Raw genomic sequence first — 21,414 nt, 5'->3', positions numbered from 1 at the left:
TACCAACACCCTTTCTCCGATTCCACAGTGAGTTTACTGATCAATCACACCGACACCCTTTCTCCCATTCCACAGAGAGAATACTGTTCAATCATATCGACACCCTTTCTCCCATTCCACAGTGAGATTACCGTTCAGTCACAGCGAAACCCTTTCTCCTATTCCACAGTGAGATTACTGTTCAATCATATCGACACCCTTTCTCCCATTCCACAGTGAGATTACCGTTCAGTCACAACGAAACCCTTTCTCCTATTCCACAGTGAGATTACTGTTCAATCACACCAACACCTTCTCTCCCATTCCACAGTGAGATTACTGTTCAAACATATCGACACCCTTTCTCCCATTCCACAGTGAGATTACTGATCAATCACACGAACACCCTAACTCCCATTCCACAGTGAGACTACTGTTAAAACACACGGACACCCTTTCTCCCATTCCACAGTGAGATTACTGTTCAATCACACCGACACCCTTTCTCCCATTCCACGGTGAGATTACTGTTCTGTCACAGTGACACCCTTTATCCCATTCCACAGTGAGATTACTGTTCATTCTTATCGACATCCTTTCTCCCATTCCACAGTGAGATTACTGTTCAATCACACCAACACCCTTTCTACAATGCCACTGTGAGATTACTGTTCAGTCACAGCGAAACCCTTTCTCCCATTCCACAGTGAGATTACTGTTCAGTCACACCGACACCCTTTCTCCTATTCCACAGTGAGATTACTGTTCAATCATATCGACACCCTTTCTCCCATTCCACAGTGAGATTACTGTTCATTGACACCAACACCCTTTCTCCCATTCCACAGTGAGATTACTGTTTATTGACACCAACACCCTTTTTCCCATTCCACGGTGAGATTCCTGTTCAATCATATCAACACCCTTTCTCCCATTCCACAGTGAGATTTCTGTTCATTCTTATCGACATCCTTTCTCCCATTCCTCAGTGAGATTACTGTTCAATCACACCGACACCCTTTCTCCCATTCCACGGTGAGATTACTGTTCAATCACACCAAAACCTTTTCTCCCATTCCACACTGAGATTGCTCTTCAATCATATCGACGCCCTTTCTCGCATTCCACATTGGGATTACCATTCAATCACACCAACACCCTTTCTCTCATTCCACAGTGAGATTACTGTTCAATCACACCAACACCCTTTCTCCCATTCCACAGTGAGATTACTATTCAATCACACCAACACCCTTTCTCCCATTCCACAGTGAGATTACTGTTTAATCACACCGAAACCCTTTCTCCCTTTCCACAGTGAGATTACTGTTCAATCACAGCAACAAACTTTCTCCCATTCCACAGTGAGATTACTGTTCAATCACAGCAACAAACTTTCTCCCATTCCACAGTGAGATTACAGGTTCAAACACACCGAAACCGTTTCTCCTATTCCACAGTGAGATTACTGTTCAATCACACCGACTCCCTTTCTCCCATTCCACAGTGGGATTACTGTTCAATCACACCAACACCCTTTCTCCCATTCCACAGTGAGATTTCTGTTCAATCATACCAACACCCTTTCTCCGATTCCACAGTGAGTTTACTGATCAATCACACCGACACCCTTTCTCCCATTCCACAGAGAGAATACTGTTCAATCATATCGACACCCTTTCTCCCATTCCACAGTGAGATTACCGTTCAGTCACAGCGAAACCCTTTCTCCTATTCCACAGTGAGATTACTGTTCAATCATATCGACACCCTTTCTCCCATTCCACAGTGAGATTACCGTTCAGTCACAACGAAACCCTTTCTCCTATTCCACAGTGAGATTACTGTTCAATCACACCAACACCTTCTCTCCCATTCCACAGTGAGATTACTGTTCAAACATATCGACACCCTTTCTCCCATTCCACAGTGAGATTACTGATCAATCACACGAACACCCTAACTCCCATTCCACAGTGAGACTACTGTTAAAACACACGGACACCCTTTCTCCCATTCCACAGTGAGATTACTGTTCAATCACACCGACACCCTTTCTCCCATTCCACGGTGAGATTACTGTTCTGTCACAGTGACACCCTTTATCCCATTCCACAGTGAGATTACTGTTCAATCACAACGAAACCCTTTCTCCCATTCCACAGTGAGATTACTGTTCAAACACACCAACACCTTTTCTCCGAATCCACGGTGAGATTACTGTTCAATCACACCGACACCCTTTCTCCCATTCCACAGTGAGATTACTGTTTAATCATATCGACACCCTTTCTCCCATTCCACAGTGAGATTACTGTTCAAACACACCGACACCCTTTCTCCCATTCCACAGTGAGATTACTGTTTAATCATATCGACACCCTTTCTCCCATTCCACAGTGAGATTACTGTTCAATCACACCGACACCGTTTCTCCTATTCCACAGTGAGATTACTGTTCAATCATATCGACACCCTTTCTCCCATTCCACGGTGAGATTACTGTTCAGTCACAGCGACACACTTTCTCCCATTCCACAGTGAGATTACTGTCGAATCACACCGACACCCTTTCTCCCATTCCACAGTGAGATTACTGTTCATTCTTATCGACATCCTTTCTCCCATTCCACAGTGAGATTACTGTTCAATCACACCAACACCCTTTCTACAATGCCACTGTGAGATTACTGTTCAGTCACAGCGAAACCCTTTCTCCCATTCCACTGTGAGATTACTGTTCAGTCACACCGACACCCTTTCTCCTATTCCACAGTGAGATTACTGTTCAATCATGTCGACACCCTTTCTCCCATTCCACAGTGAGATTACTGTTCAGTCACAGCGACACCCTTTCTCCCATTCCACAGTGAGATTACTGTTCACTGACACCAACACCGTTTCTCCCATTCCACAGTGAGATTACTGTTTAATCACACCGAAACTCTTTCTCCCATTCCACAGTGGGATTACTGTTCAATCATACCAACACCCTTTCTCCCAGTCCACAGTGGGATTACTGTTCAATCACACCAACACCCTTTCTCCCATTCCACAGTGAGATTACTGTTCAGTAACAGCGAAACCCTTTCTCCTATTCCACAGTGAGATTACTGTTCAATCATATCGACACCCTTTCTCGCATTCCACATTGTGATTACCATTCAATCACACCAACACGCTTTCTCCCATTCCGCAGTGAGATTACTGTTCAATCACACTGACATCCTTTCTCCCATTCCACAGTGAGATTACTGTTCAAACATATCGACAACCTTTCTCCCATTCCACAGTGAGATTACTGATCAATCACACGAACACCCTAACTCCCATTCCACAGTGAGACTACTGTTAAAACGCACGGACACCCTTTCTCCCATTCCACAGTGAGATTACTGTTCAATCACACCGACACCCTTTCTCCCATTCCACGGTGAGATTACTGTTCTGTCACAGTGACACCCTTTATCCCATTCCACAGTGAGATTACTGTTCAATCACAACGAAACCCTTTCTCCCATTCCACAGTGAGATTACTGTTCAAACACACCAACACCTTTTCTCCGAATCCACGGTGAGATTATTGTTCAATCACACCGACACCCTTTCTCCCATTCCACAGTGAGATTACTGTTTAATCATATCGACACCCTTTCGCCCATTCCACTGTGAGATTACTGTTCAATCACACCGACACCCTTTCTCCCATTCCACAGTGAGATTACTGTTCATTGACACCAACACCCTTTCTCCCATTCCACAGTGAGATTACTGTTCATTGACACCAACAGCCTTTATCCCATTCCAAAGTGAGATTCCTGTTCAATCATATCAACACCCTTTCTCCCATTCCACACTGAGATTACTGTTCAATCACAGCAACAAACTTTCTCCCATTCCACAGTGAGATTACTGTTCAATCATATCGACACCCTTTCTCCCATTCCACGGTGAGATTACTGTTCAGTCACAGCGACACACTTTCTCCCATTCCACAGTGAGATTACTGTCGAATCACACCGACACCCTTTCTCCCATTCCACAGTGAGATTACTGTTCATTCTTATCGACATCCTTTCTCCCATTCCACAGTGAGATTACTGTTCAATCACACCAACACCCTTTCTACAATGCCACTGTGAGATTACTGTTCAGTCACAGCGAAACCCTTTCTCCCATTCCACAGTGAGATTACTGTTCAGTCACACCGACACCCTTTCTCCTATTCCACAGTGAGATTACTGTTCAATCATGTCGACACCCTTTCTCCCATTCCACAGTGAGATTACTGTTCAGTCACAGCGACACCCTTTCTCCCATTCCACAGTGAGATTACTGTTCACTGACACCAACACCGTTTCTCCCATTCCACAGTGAGATTACTGTTTAATCACACCGAAACTCTTTCTCCCATTCCACAGTGGGATTACTGTTCAATCATACCAACACCCTTTCTCCCAGTCCACAGTGGGATTACTGTTCAATCACACCAACACCCTTTCTCCCATTCCACAGTGAGATTACTGTTCAGTAACAGCGAAACCCTTTCTCCTATTCCACAGTGAGATTACTGTTCAATCATATCGACACCCTTTCTCGCATTCCACATTGTGATTACCATTCAATCACACCAACACGCTTTCTCCCATTCCGCAGTGAGATTACTGTTCAATCACACTGACATCCTTTCTCCCATTCCACAGTGAGATTACTGTTCAAACATATCGACACCCTTTCTCCCATTCCACAGTGAGATTACTGATCAATCACACGAACACCCTAACTCCCATTCCACAGTGAGACTACTGTTAAAACGCACGGACACCCTTTCTCCCATTCCACAGTGAGATTACTGTTCAATCACACCGACACCCTTTCTCCCATTCCACGGTGAGATTACTGTTCTGTCACAGTGACACCCTTTATCCCATTCCACAGTGAGATTACTGTTCAATCACAACGAAACCCTTTCTCCCATTCCACAGTGAGATTACTGTTCAAACACACCAACACCTTTTCTCCGAATCCACGGTGAGATTATTGTTCAATCACACCGACACCCTTTCTCCCATTCCACAGTGAGATTACTGTTTAATCATATCGACACCCTTTCGCCCATTCCACAGTGAGATTACTGTTCAATCACACCGACACCCTTTCTCCCATTCCACAGTGAGATTACTGTTCATTGACACCAACACCCTTTCTCCCATTCCACAGTGAGATTACTGTTCATTGACACCAACAGCCTTTATCCCATTCCAAAGTGAGATTCCTGTTCAATCATATCAACACCCTTTCTCCCATTCCACACTGAGATTACTGTTCAATCACAGCAACAAACTTTCTCCCATTCCACAGTGAGATTACTGTTTAATCACACCGAAACTCTTTCTCCCATTCCACAGTGGGATTACTGTTCAATCATACCAACACCCTTTCTCCCAGTCCACAGTGGGATTACTGTTCAATCACACCAACACCCTTTCTCCCATTCCACAGTGAGATTACTGTTCAGTAACAGCGAAACCCTTTCTCCTATTCCACAGTGAGATTACTGTTCAATCATATCGACAGCCTTTCTCGCATTCCACATTGTGATTACCATTCAATCACACCAACACGCTTTCTCCCATTCCGCAGTGAGATTAGTGTTCAATCACACTGACACCCTTTCTCCCATTCCACAGTGAGATTACTGTTCAAACATATCGACACCCTTTCTCCCATTCCAGAGTGAGATTACTGATCAATCACACGAACACCCTAACTCCCATTCCACAGTGAGACTACTGTTAAAACACACGGACACCCTTTCTCCCATTCCACAGTGAGATTACTGTTCAATCACACAGACACCCTTTCTCCCATTCCACGGTGAGATTACTGTTCTGTCACAGTGACACCCTTTATCCCATTCCACAGTGAGATTACTGTTCAATCACAACGAAACCCTTTCTCCCATTCCACAGTGAGATTACTGTTCAAACACACCAACACCTTTTCTCCGAATCCACGGTGAGATTACTGATCAATCACACCGACACCCTTTCTCCCATTCCACAGTGAGATTACTGTTTAATCATATCGACACCCTTTCTCCCATTCCACAGTGAGATTACTGTTCAATCACACCGACACCCTTTCTCCCATTCCACAGTGAGATTACTGTTCAATCACACTGACACCGTTTCTCCTATTCCACAGTGAGATTACTGTTCAATCATATCGACACCCTTTCTCCCATTCCACGGTGAGATTACTGTTCAGTCACAGCGACACCCTTTCTCCCATTGCACAGTGAGATTACTGTCGAATCACACCGACACCCTTTCTCCCATTCCACAGTGAGATTATTGTTCATTCTTATCGACATCCTTTCTCCCATTCCACAGTGAGATTACTGTTCAATCACACCGACACCCTTTCTCCCATTCCACAGTGAGATTACTGTTCAATCACACTGACACCGTTTCTCCTATTCCACAGTGAGATTACTGTTCAATCATATCGACACCCTTTCTCCCATTCCACGGTGAGATTACTGTTCAGTCACAGCGACACCCTTTCTCCCATTCCACAGTGAGATTACTGTCGAATCACACCGACACCCTTTCTCCCATTCCACAGTGAGATTACTGTTCATTCTTATCGACATCCTTCCTCCCATTCCACAGTGAGATTACTGTTCAATCACACCAACACCCTTTCTACAATGCCACTGTGAGATTACTGTTCAGTCACAGCGAAACCCTTTCTCCCATTCCACAGTGAGATTACTGTTCAGTCACACCGACACCGTTTCTCCCATTCCACAGTGAGATTACTGTTCAATCATATCGACGCCCTTTCTCGCATTCCACATTGGGATTACCATTCAATCACACCGACACCCTTTCTCTCATTCCACAGTGAGATTACTGTCGAATCACACCGACACCCTTTCTCCCATTCCACAGTGAGATTACTGTTCATTCTTATCGACATCCTTTCTCCCATTCCACAGTGAGATTACTGTTCAATCACACCAACACCCTTTCTACAATGCCACTGTGAGATTACTGTTCAGTCACAGCGAAACCCTTTCTCCCATTCCACAGTGAGATTACTGTTCAGTCACACCGACACCGTTTCTCCCATTCCACAGTGAGATTACTGTTCAATCATATCGACGCCCTTTCTCGCATTCCACATTGGGATTACCATTCAATCACACCGACACCCTTTCTCCCATTCCACAGTGAGATTACTGATCAATCACACGAACACCCTAACTCCCATTCCACAGTGAGACTACTGTTAAAACACACGGACACCCTTTCTCCCATTCCACTGTGAGATTACTGTTCAGTCACACCGACAGCCTTTCTCCCATTCCACAGTGAGATTACTGTTCAATCACAACGAAACCCTTTCTCCCATTCCACAGTGAGATTACTGTTCAAACACACCAACACCTTTTCTCCGAATCCACGGTGAGATTACTGTTCAATCACACCGACACCCTTTCTCCCATTCCACAGTGAGATTACTGTTTAATCATATCGACACCCTTTCTCCCATTCCACAGTGAGATTACTGTTCAATCACACCGACACCCTTCCTCCCATTCCACAGTGAGATTACTGTTTAATCATATCGACACCCTTTCTCCCATTCCACAGTGAGATTACTGTTCAATCACACCGACACCGTTTCTCCTATTCCACAGTGAGATTACTGTTCAATCATATCGACACCCTTTCTCCCATTCCACGGTGAGATTACTGTTCAGTCACAGCGACACCCTTTCTCCCATTCCACAGTGAGATTACTGGCGAATCACACCGACACCCTTTCTCCCATTCCACAGTGAGATTACTGTTCATTCTTATCAACATCCTTTCTCCCATTCCACAGTGAGATTACTGTTCATTCTTATCGACATCCTTTCTCCCATTCCACAGTGAGATTACTGTTCAATCACACCAACACCCTTTCTACAATGCCACTGTGAGATTACTGTTCAGTCACAGCGAAACCCTTTCTCCCATTCCACAGTGAGATTACTGTTCAGTCACACCGACACCGTTTCTCCCATTCCACAGTGAGATTACTGTTCAATCATATCGACGCCCTTTCTCGCATTCCACATTGGTATTACCATTCAATCACACCGACACCCTTTCTCTCATTCCACAGTGAGATTACTGTACATTGACACCAACACCCTTTTTCCCATTCCACAGTGGGATTACTGTTCAATCAGACCGACACCCTTTCTCCCAGTCCACAGTGGGATTACTGTTCAATCACACCAACACCCTTTCTCCCATTCCACAGTGAGATTACTGTTCAAACACAGCAACACCCTTTCTCCCATTCCACCGTGAGATTACTGTTCAATCATACCGACACTCCTTCTCCCAGTCCACAGTGAGATTACTGTTCAAACATATCGACACCCTTTCTCCCATTCCACAGTGAGATTACTGTTCAAACATATCGACACCCTTTCTCCCATTCCACAGTGAGATTACTGTTCGGTCATAGCGACACCCTTTCTCCCATTCCACAGTGAGATTACTGTTCATTGACACCAACACCCTTTTTCCCATTCCACAGTGGGATTACTATTCAATCAGACCGACACCCGTTCTCTCATTCCACGTTGAGATTACTGTTCAGTCACAGCGACACCCTTTATCCCATTCCACGGTGAGATTCCTGTTCAATCATATCAACACCCTTTCTCCCATTCCACACTGAGATTACTGTTCAATCATACCGACTACCTTTCTCCCCTTCCACACTGAGATTACTGTTTAATCACAGCAACAAACTTTCTCCCATTCCACAGTGAGATTACTGTTCATTCTTATCGACATCCTTTCTCTCATTCCACAATGAGATTAGTATTCAATCACACCAACACCCTTTCTCCCATTCCACAGTGAGATTACTGTTCTATCACAGCAACAAACTTTCTCCCATTCCATAGTGGGATTACTGTTCAATCACACCAACACCCTAACTCCCAATCCACAGTGAGTTTACTGATCAAGCATACCAACACCCTTTCTCCCATTCCACAGTGAGACTACTAATCAAACACACCGAATCCCTTTCTCCCATTCCACAGTGAGATTACTGTTCAATCATATTGACACCCTTTCTCCCATTCCACAGTGAGATTACTGTTCAGTCACAGCGAAACCCTTTCTCCCATTCCACAGTGAGATTACTGTTCAATCACACTGACACCCTTTCTCCCATTCCACAGTGAGATTACTGTTCAGTCACAGCTACACCCTTTATCCCATTCCACGGGGAGATTCCTGTTCAATCATATCAACACCCTTTCTCCCATTCCACAGTGAGATTTCTGTTCATTCTTTTCGACATTCTTTCTCCCATTCCAGTGTGAGATTACTGTTCAATCACACCAAAACCTTTTCTCCCATTCCACAGTGAGATTACTGTTCAATCATATCGACGCCCTTTCTCGCATTCCACATTGGGATTACCATTCAATCACACCGACACCCTTTCTCTCATTCCACAGTGAGATTACTGTTCATTGACACCAACACCCTTTTTCCCATTCCACAGTGGGATTACTGTTCAATCAGACCGACACCCTTTCTCCCATTCCACGTTGAGATTACTGTTCAGTCACAGCGACACCCTTTATCCCATTCCACGGTGAGATTCCTGTTCAATCATATCAACACCCTTTCTCCCATTCCACACTGAGATTACTGTTTAATCACAGCAACAAACTTTCTCCCATTCCACAGTGAGATTACTATTCAATCACACCAACACCTTTTCTCCCATTCCACAGTGAGATTACTGTTCAATCATATCGACACCCTTTCTCCCATTCCACAGTGAGATTACTGTTCAGTCACACCAACACCCTTTCTCCCATTCCACAGTGAGATTACTGTTCATTGACACCAACACCCTTTTTCCCATTCCACAGTGGGATTACTGTTCAATCACACCGACACCCTTTCTCCCATTCCACAGTGAGATTACTGTTCAATCACAGCAACAAACTTTCTCCCATTCCACAGTGAGATGACTGTTTAATCACACCGAAACCCTTTCTCCCATTCCACAGTGGGATTACTGTTGAATCTCACTGACACCCTTTGTCCCATTTCACAGTGATGTTACTGTTCAATCACACCGAAACCCTTTCTCCCATTCCACAGTGGGATTACTGTTCAGTCACACTGACACCCTTTCTCCCATTCCACAGTGAGATTACTGTTCAATCATATCGACACCCTTTCTCCCATTCCACAGTGAGATTACTGTTCAGTCATACCAACACCCTTTCTCCCATTCCACAGTGAGATTACTGTTCATTGACACCAACACCCTTTCTCCCATTCCACAGTGGGATTACTGTTCAGTCACACCAACACCCTTTCTCCCATTCCACAGTGAGATTCCTGTTCAATCATATCAACACCCTTTCTCCCATTCCACAGTGAGATTTCTGTTCATTCTTATCGACATCCTTTCTCCCATTCCTCAGTGAGATTACTGTTCAATCACACCGACACCCTTTCTCCCATTCCACAGTGAGATTACTGTTCAAACACACCAACACCCTTTCTCCCATTCCACAGTGAGATTACTGTTCGGTCATAGCGACACCCTTTCTCCCATTCCACAGTGAGATTACTGTTCATTGACACCAACACCCTTTTTCCCATTCCACAGTGGGATTACTATTCAATCAGACCGACACCCGTTCTCCCATTCCACGTTGAGATTACTGTTCAGTCACAGCGACACCCTTTATCCCATTCCACGGTGAGATTCCTGTTCAATCATATCAACACCCTTTCTCCCATTCCACACTGAGATTACTGTTCAATCATACCGACTACCTTTCTCCCCTTCCACACTGAGATTACTGTTTAATCACAGCAACAAACTTTCTCCCATTCCACAGTGAGATTACTGTTCATTCTTATCGACATGCTTTCTCTCATCCCACAATGTGATTACTCTTCAATCGCACCAACACCCTTTCTCCCATTCCACAGTGAGATTACTATTCAATCACACCAACACCCTTTCTCCCATTCCACAGTGAGATTACTGTTCAATCACACCAGCACCCTTTCTCCCATTCCACAGTGAGATTACTGTTCAAACACACCGAAACCTTTTCTCCCATTCCACAGTGAGATTACTGTTCAATCACACTGACACCCTTTCTCCCATTCCACAGTGAGATTACTGTTCAATCACACCAACACCCTTTCTCCCATTCCACAGTGAGATTACTGTTCAGTCACACCAACACCCTTTCTCCCATTCCACAGTGAGATTACTGTTCATTGACACCAACACCCTTTTTCCCATTCCACAGTGGGATTACTGTTGAATCTCACCGACACCCTTTCTCCCATTCCACGGTGAGATTACTGTTCAGTCACAGCGACACCATTTATCCCATTCCACGGTGAGATTCCTGTTCAATCATATCAACACCCTTTCTCCCATTCCACAGTGAGATTTCTGTTCATTCTTATCGACATCCTTTCTCCCATTCCACAGTGAGATTACTGTTCAATCACACCAACACCCTTTCTCCCATTCCACAGTGAGATTACTGTTCAAACACAGCAACACCTTTTCCCCGTTTCCACAGTGAGATTACTGCTCAATCACACAAACACCCTAACTCCCATTCCACAGTGAGATTACTGATCAATCACACCAACACCCTTTCTCCCATCCCCAGTGAGATTACTGTTCAATCACAGCAGCAAGCTTTCTCCCATTCCACAGTGAGATTACTGTTTAATCACACCGAAACCCTTTCTCCCATTCCACAGTGAGATTACTGTTCATTCTTATCGACATCCTTTCTCCCATTCCTCAGTGAGATTACTGCTGAATCACACCAACACCCTTTCTCCCATTCCACAGTGAGATTACTGTTCAATCATATCGACACCCTTTCTCCCATTCCACGGTGAGATTACTGTTCAGTCACAGCGACACCCTTTCTCCCATTCCACAGTGAGATTACTGTCGAATCACACCGACACCCTTTCTCCCATTCCACAGTGAGATTACTGTTCATTCTTATCGACATCCTTTCTCCCATTCCACAGTGAGATTACTGTTCAATCACACCGACACCCTTTCTCCCATTCCACAGTGAGATTACTGTTCAATCACACTGACACCGTTTCTCCTATTCCACAGTGAGATTACTGTTCAATCATATCGACACCCTTTCTCCCATTCCACGGTGAGATTACTGTTCAGTCACAGCGACACCCTTTCTCCCATTCCACAGTGAGATTACTGTCGAATCACACCGACACCCTTTCTCCCATTCCACAGTGAGATTACTGTTCATTCTTATCGACATCCTTTCTCCCATTCCACAGTGAGATTACTGTTCAATCACACCAACACCCTTTCTACAATGCCACTGTGAGATTACTGTTCAGTCACAGCGAAACCCTTTCTCCCATTCCACAGTGAGATTACTGTTCAGTCACACCGACACCGTTTCTCCCATTCCACAGTGAGATTACTGTTCAATCATATCGACGCCCTTTCTCGCATTCCACATTGGGTTACCATTCAATCACACCGACACCCTTTCTCTCATTCCACAGTGAGATTACTGTCGAATCACACCGACACCCTTTCTCCCATTCCACAGTGAGATTACTGTTCATTCTTATCGACATCCTTTCTCCCATTCCACAGTGAGATTACTGTTCAATCACACCAACACCCTTTCTACAATGCCACTGTGAGATTACTGTTCAGTCACAGCGAAACCCTTTCTCCCATTCCACAGTGAGATTACTGTTCAGTCACACCGACACCGTTTCTCCCATTCCACAGTGAGATTACTGTTCAATCATATCGACGCCCTTTCTCGCATTCCACATTGGGATTACCATTCAATCACACCGACACCCTTTCTCCCATTCCACAGTGAGATTACTGATCAATCACACGAACACCCTAACTCCCATTCCACAGTGAGACTACTGTTAAAACACACGGACACCCTTTCTCCCATTCCACAGTGAGATTACTGTTCAATCACACCGACACCCTTTCTCCCATTCCACGGTGAGATTACTGTTCTGTCACAGTGACACCCTTTATCCCATTCCACAGTGAGATTACTGTTCAATCACAACGAAACCCTTTCTCCCATTCCACAGTGAGATTACTGTTCAAACACACCAACACCTTTTCTCCGAATCCACGGTGAGATTACTGTTCAATCACACCGACACCCTTTCTCCCATTCCACAGTGAGATTACTGTTTAATCATATCGACACCCTTTCTCCCATTCCACAGTGAGATTACTGTTCAATCACACCGACACCCTTTCTCCTATTCCACAGTGAGATTACTGTTCAATCATATCGACACCCTTTCTCCCATTCCACGGTGAGATTACTGTTCAGTCACAGCGACACCCTTTCTCCCATTCCACAGTGAGATTACTGTCGAATCACACCGACACCCTTTCTCCCATTCCACAGTGAGATTACTGTTCATTCTTATCGACATCCTTTCTCCCATTCCACAGTGAGATTACTGTTCATTCTTATCGACATCCTTTCTCCCATTCCACAGTGAGATTACTGTTCAATCACACCAACACCCTTTTTCCCATTCCACAGTGGGATTACTGTTCAATCAGACCGACACCCTTTCTCCCATTCCACGTTGAGATTACTGTTCAGTCACAGCGACACCCTTTATCCCATTCCACGGTGAGATTCCTGTTCAATCATATCAACACCCTTTCTCCCATTCCACACTGAGATTACTGTTTAATCACAGCAACAAACTTTCTCCCATTCCACAGTGAGATTACTATTCAATCACACCAACACCTTTTCTCCCATTCCACAGTGAGATTACTGTTCAATCATATCGACACCCTTTCTCCCATTCCACAGTGAGATTACTGTTCAGTCACACCAACACCCTTTCTCCCATTCCACAGTGAGATTACTGTTCATTGACACCAACACCCTTTTTCCCATTCCACAGTGGGATTACTGTTCAATCACACCGACACCCTTTCTCCCATTCCACAGTGAGATTACTGTTCATTCTTATCGACATCCTTTCTCCCATTCCACAGTGAGATTACTGTTCATTCTTATCGACATCCTTTCTCCCATTCCACAGTGAGATTACTGTTCAATCACACCAACACCCTTTTTCCCATTCCACAGTGGGATTACTGTTCAATCAGACCGACACCCTTTCTCCCATTCCACGTTGAGATTACTGTTCAGTCACAGCGACACCCTTTATCCCATTCCACGGTGAGATTCCTGTTCAATCATATCAACACCCTTTCTCCCATTCCACACTGAGATTACTGTTTAATCACAGCAACAAACTTTCTCCCATTCCACAGTGAGATTACTATTCAATCACACCAACACCTTTTCTCCCATTCCACAGTGAGATTACTGTTCAATCATATCGACACCCTTTCTCCCATTCCACAGTGAGATTACTGTTCAGTCACACCAACACCCTTTCTCCCATTCCACAGTGAGATTACTGTTCATTGACACCAACACCCTTTTTCCCATTCCACAGTGGGATTACTGTTCAATCACACCGACACCCTTTCTCCCATTCCACAGTGAGATTACTGTTTAATCACACCGAAACCCTTTCTCCCATTCCACAGTGAGATTACTGTTCATTCTTATCGACATCCTTTCTCCCATTCCTCAGTGAGATTACTGCTCAATCACACCGACACCCTTTCTCCCATTCCACAGTGAGATTACTGTTCAATCACAGCAACAAACTTTCTCCCATTCCACAGTGAGATGACTGTTTAATCACACCGAAACCCTTTCTCCCATTCCACAGTGGGATTACTGTTGAATCTCACTGACACCCTTTGTCCCATTTCACAGTGATGTTACTGTTCAATCACACCGAAACCCTTTCTCCCATTCCACAGTGGGATTACTGTTCAGTCACACTGACACCCTTTCTCCCATTCCACAGTGAGATTACTGTTCAATCATATCGACACCCTTTCTCCCATTCCACAGTGAGATTACTGTTCAGTCATACCAACACCCTTTCTCCCATTCCACAGTGAGATTACTGTTCATTGACACCAACACCCTTTCTCCCATTCCACAGTGGGATTACTGTTCAGTCACACCAACACCCTTTCTCCCATTCCACAGTGAGATTCCTGTTCAATCATATCAACACCCTTTCTCCCATTCCACAGTGAGATTTCTGTTCATTCTTATCGACATCCTTTCTCCCATTCCTCAGTGAGATTACTGTTCAATCACACCGACACCCTTTCTCCCATTCCACAGTGAGATTACTGTTTAAACACACCAACACCCTTTCTCCCATTCCACAGTGAGATTACTGTTCGGTCATAGCGACACCCTTTCTCCCATTCCACAGTGAGATTACTGTTCATTGACACCAACACCCTTTTTCCCATTCCACAGTGGGATTACTATTCAATCAGACCGACACCCGTTCTCCCATTCCACGTTGAGATTACTGTTCAGTCACAGCGACACCCTTTATCCCATTCCACGGTGAGATTCCTGTTCAATCATATCAACACCCTTTCTCCCATTCCACACTGAGATTACTGTTCAATCATACCGACTACCTTTCTCCCCTTCCACACTGAGATTACTGTTTAATCACAGCAACAAACTTTCTCCCATTCCACAGTGAGATTACTGTTCATTCTTATCGACATCCTTTCTCTCATTCCACAATGAGATTACTCTTCAATCGCACCAACACCCTTTCTCCCATTCCACAGTGAGATTACTATTCAATCACACCAACACCCTTTCTCCCATTCCACAGTGAGATTACTGTTCAAACACACCGAAACCCTTTCTCCCTTTCCACAGTGAGATTACTGTTCAATCACACTGACACCCTTTCTCCCATTCCACAGTGAGATTACTGTTCAATCACACCAACACCCTTTCTCCCATTCCGCAGTGAGATTACTGTTCAGTCACACCAACACCCTTTCTCCCATTCCACAGTGAGATTACTGTTCATTGACACCAACACCCTTTTTCCCATTCCACAGTGGGATTACTGTTGAATCTCACCGACAACCTTTCTCCCATTCCACGGTGAGATTACTGTTCAGTCACAGCGACACCATTTATCCCATTCCACGGTGAGATTCCTGTTCAATCATATCAACACCCTTTCTCCCATTCCACAGTGAGATTTCTGTTCATTCTTATCGACATCCTTTCTCCCATTCCACAGTGAGATTACTGTTCAATCACACCAACACCCTTTCTCCCATTCCACAGTGAGATTACTGTTCAAACACACCAACACCTTTTCCCCGTTTCCACAGTGAGATTACTGTTCAATCACACAAACACCCTAACTCCCATTCCACAGTGAGATTACTGATCAATCACACCAACACCCTTTCTCCCATCCCCAGTGAGATTACTGTTCAATCACAGCAGCAAACTTTCTCCCATTCCACAGTGAGATTACTGTTTAATCACACCGAAACCCTTTCTCCCATTCCACAGTGAGATTACTGTTCATTCTTATCGACATCCTTTCTCCCATTCCTCAGTGAGATTACTGCTGAATCACACCAACACCCTTTCTCCCATTCCACAGTGAGATTACTGTTCAATCATATCGACACCCTTTCTCCCATTCCACGGTGAGATTACTGTTCAGTCACAGCGACACCCTTTCTCCCATTCCACAGTGAGATTACTGTCGAATCACACCGACACCCTTTCTCCCATTCCACAGTGAGATTACTGTTCATTCTTATCGACATCCTTTCTCCCATTCCACAGTGAGATTACTGTTCAATCACACCGACACCCTTTCTCCCATTCCACAGTGAGATTACTGTTCAATCACACTGACACCGTTTCTCCTATTCCACAGTGAGATTACTGTTCAATCATATCGACACCCTTTCTCCCATTCCACGGTGAGATTACTGTTCAGTCACAGCGACACCCTTTCTCCCATTCCACAGTGAGATTACTGTCGAATCACACCGACACCCTTTCTCCCATTCCACAGTGAGATTACTGTTCATTCTTATCGACATCCTTTCTCCCATTCCACAGTGAGATTACTGTTCAATCACACCAACACCCTTTCTACAATGCCACTGTGAGATTACTGTTCAGTCACAGCGAAACCCTTTCTCCCATTCCACAGTGAGATTACTGTTCAGTCACACCGACACCGTTTCTCCCATTCCACAGTGAGATTACTGTTCAATCATATCGACGCCCTTTCTCGCATTCCACATTGGGTTACCATTCAATCACACCGACACCCTTTCTCTCATTCCACAGTGAGATTACTGTCGAATCACACCGACACCCTTTCTCCCATTCCACAGTGAGATTACTGTTCATTCTTATCGACATCCTTTCTCCCATTCCACAGTGAGATTACTGTTCAATCACACCAACACCCTTTCTACAATGCCACTGTGAGATTACTTTTCAGTCACAGCGAAACCCTTTCTCCCATTCCACAGTGAGATTACTGTTCAGTCACACCGACACCGTTTCTCCCATTCCACAGTGAGATTACTGTTCAATCATATCGACGCCCTTTCTCGCATTCCACATTGGGATTACCATTCAATCACACCGACACCCTTTCTCCCATTCCACAGTGAGATTACTGATCAATCACACGAACACCCTAACTCCCATTCCACAGTGAGACTACTGTTAAAACACACGGACACCCTTTCTCCCATTCCACAGTGAGATTACTGTTCAATCACACCGACACCCTTTCTCCCATTCCACGGTGAGATTACTGTTCTGTCACAGTGACACCCTTTATCCCATTCCACAGTGAGATTACTGTTCAATCACAACGAAACCCTTTCTCCCATTCCACAGTGAGATTACTGTTCAAACACACCAACACCTTTTCTCCGAATCCACGGTGAGATTACTGTTCAATCACACCGACACCCTTTCTCCCATTCCACAGTGAGATTACTGTTTAATCATATCGACACCCTTTCTCCCATTCCACAGTGAGATTACTGTTCAATCACACCGACACCCTTTCTCCCATTCCACAGTGAGATTACTGTTTAATCATATCGACACCCTTTCTCCCATTCCACAGTGAGATTACTGTTCAATCACACCGACACCGTTTCTCCTATTCCACAGTGAGATTACTGTTCAATCATATCGACACCCTTTCTCCCATTCCACGGTGAGATTACTGTTCAGTCACAGCGACACCCTTTCTCCCATTCCACAGTGAGATTACTGTCGAATCACACCGACACCCTTTCTCCCATTCCACAGTGAGATTACTGTTCATTCTTATCGACATCCTTTCTCCCATTCCACAGTGAGATTACTGTTCATTCTTATCGACATCCTTTCTCCCATTCCACAGTGAGATTACTGTTCAATCACACCAACACCCTTTTTCCCATTCCACAGTGAGATTACTGTTCATTCTTATCGACATCCTTTCTCCCATTCCACAGTGAGATTACTGTTCAATCACACCAACACCCTTTCTACAATGCCACTGTGAGATTACTGTTCAGTCACAGCGAAACCCTTTCTCCCATTCCACAGTGAGATTACTGTTCAGTCACACCGACACCGTTTCTCCCATTCCACAGTGAGATTACTGTTCAATCATATCGACGCCCTTTCTCGCATTCCACATTGGGATTACCATTCAATCACACCGACACCCTTTCTCCCATTCCACAGTGAGATTACTGATCAATCACACGAACACCCTAACTCCCATTCCACAGTGAGACTACTGTTAAAACACACGGACACCCTTTCTCCCATTCCACAGTGAGATTACTGTTCAATCACACCGACACCCTTTCTCCCATTCCACGGTGAGATTACTGTTCTGTCACAGTGACACCCTTTATCCCATTCCACAGTGAGATTACTGTTCAATCACAACGAAACCCTTTCTCCCATTCCACAGTGAGATTACTGTTCAAACACACCAACACCTTTTCTCCGAATCCACGGTGAGATTACTGTTCAATCACACCGACACCCTTTCTCCCATTCCACAGTGAGATTACTGTTTAATCATATCGACACCCTTTCTCCCATTCCACAGTGAGATTACTGTTCAATCACACCGACACCCTTTCTCCCATTCCACAGTGAGATTACTGTTTAATCATATCGACACCCTTTCTCCCATTCCACAGTGAGATTACTGTTCAATCACACCGACACCGTTTCTCCTATTCCACAGTGAGATTACTGTTCAATCATATCGACACCCTTTCTCCCATTCCACGGTGAGATTACTGTTCAGTCACAGCGACACCCTTTCTCCCATTCCACAGTGAGATTACTGTCGAATCACACCGACACCCTTTCTCCCATTCCACAGTGAGATTACTGTTCATTCTTATCGACATCCTTTCTCCCATTCCACAGTGAGATTACTGTTCATTCTTATCGACATCCTTTCTCCCATTCCACAGTGAGATTACTGTTCAATCACACCAACACCCTTTTTCCCATTCCACAGTGGGATTACTGTTCAATCAGACCGACACCCTTTCTCCCATTCCACGTTGAGATTACTGTTCAGTCACAGCGACACCCTTTATCCCATTCCACGGTGAGATTCCTGTTCAATCATATCAACACCCTTTCTCCCATTCCACACTGAGATTACTGTTTAATCACAGCAACAAACTTTCTCCCATTCCACAGTGAGATTACTATTCAATCACACCAACACCTTTTCTCCCATTCCACAGTGAGATTACTGTTCAATCATATCGACACCCTTTCTCCCATTCCACAGTGAGATTACTGTTCAGTCACACCAACACCCTTTCTCCCATTCCACAGTGAGATTACTGTTCATTGACACCAACACCCTTTTTCCCATTCCACAGTGGGATTACTGTTCAATCACACCGACACCCTTTCTCCCATTCCACAGTGAGATTACTGTTTAATCACACCGAAACCCTTTCTCCCATTCCACAGTGAGATTACTGTTCATTCTTATCGACATCCTTTCTCCCATTCCTCAGTGAGATTACTGCTCAATCACACCGACACCCTTTCTCCCATTCCACAGTGAGATTACTGTTCAATCACAGCAACAAACTTTCTCCCATTCCACAGTGAGATGACTGTTTAATCACACCGAAACCCTTTCTCCCATTCCACAGTGGGATTACTGTTGAATCTCACTGACACCCTTTGTCCCATTTCACAGTGATGTTACTGTTCAATCACACCGAAACCCTTTCTCCCATTCCACAGTGGGATTACTGTTCAGTCACACTGACACCCTTTCTCCCATTCCACAGTGAGATTACTGTTCAATCATATCGACACCCTTTCTCCCATTCCACAGTGAGATTACTGTTCAGTCATACCAACACCCTTTCTCCCATTCCACAGTGAGATTACTGTTCATTGACACCAACACCCTTTCTCCCATTCCACAGTGGGATTACTGTTCAGTCACACCAACACCCTTTCTCCCATTCCACAGTGAGATTCCTGTTCAATCATATCAACACCCTTTCTCCCATTCCACAGTGAGATTTCTGTTCATTCTTATCGACATCCTTTCTCCCATTCCTCAGTGAGATTACTGTTCAATCACACCGACACCCTTTCTCCCATTCCACAGTGAGATTACTGTTTAAACACACCAACACCCTTTCTCCCATTCCACAGTGAGATTACTGTTCGGTCATAGCGACACCCTTTCTCCCATTCCACAGTGAGATTACTGTTCATTGACACCAACACCCTTTTTCCCATTCCACAGTGGGATTACTATTCAATCAGACCGACACCCGTTCTCCCATTCCACGTTGAGATTACTGTTCAGTCACAGCGACACCCTTTATCCCATTCCACGGTGAGATTCCTGTTCAATCATATCAACACCCTTTCTCCCATTCCACACTGAGATTACTGTTCAATCATACCGACTACCTTTCTCCCCTTCCACACTGAGATTACTGTTTAATCACAGCAACAAACTTTCTCCCATTCCACAGTGAGATTACTGTTCATTCTTATCGACATCCTTTCTCTCATTCCACAATGAGATTACTCTTCAATCGCACCAACACCCTTTCTCCCATTCCACAGTGAGATTACTATTCAATCACACCAACACCCTTTCTCCCATTCCACAGTGAGATTACTGTTCAAACACACCGAAACCCTTTCTCCCTTTCCACAGTGAGATTACTGTTCAATCACACTGACACCCTTTCTCCCATTCCACAGTGAGATTACTGTTCAATCACACCAACACCCTTTCTCCCATTCCGCAGTGAGATTACTGTTCAGTCACACCAACACCCTTTCTCCCATTCCACAGTGAG

This window comes from Mobula birostris, chromosome 1 (assembly GCF_030028105.1).
Source record: "Mobula birostris isolate sMobBir1 chromosome 1, sMobBir1.hap1, whole genome shotgun sequence".
Taxonomy (NCBI): Eukaryota; Metazoa; Chordata; class Chondrichthyes; order Myliobatiformes; family Myliobatidae; genus Mobula; species Mobula birostris.
This window is presented reverse-complemented; position numbering follows the sequence as displayed.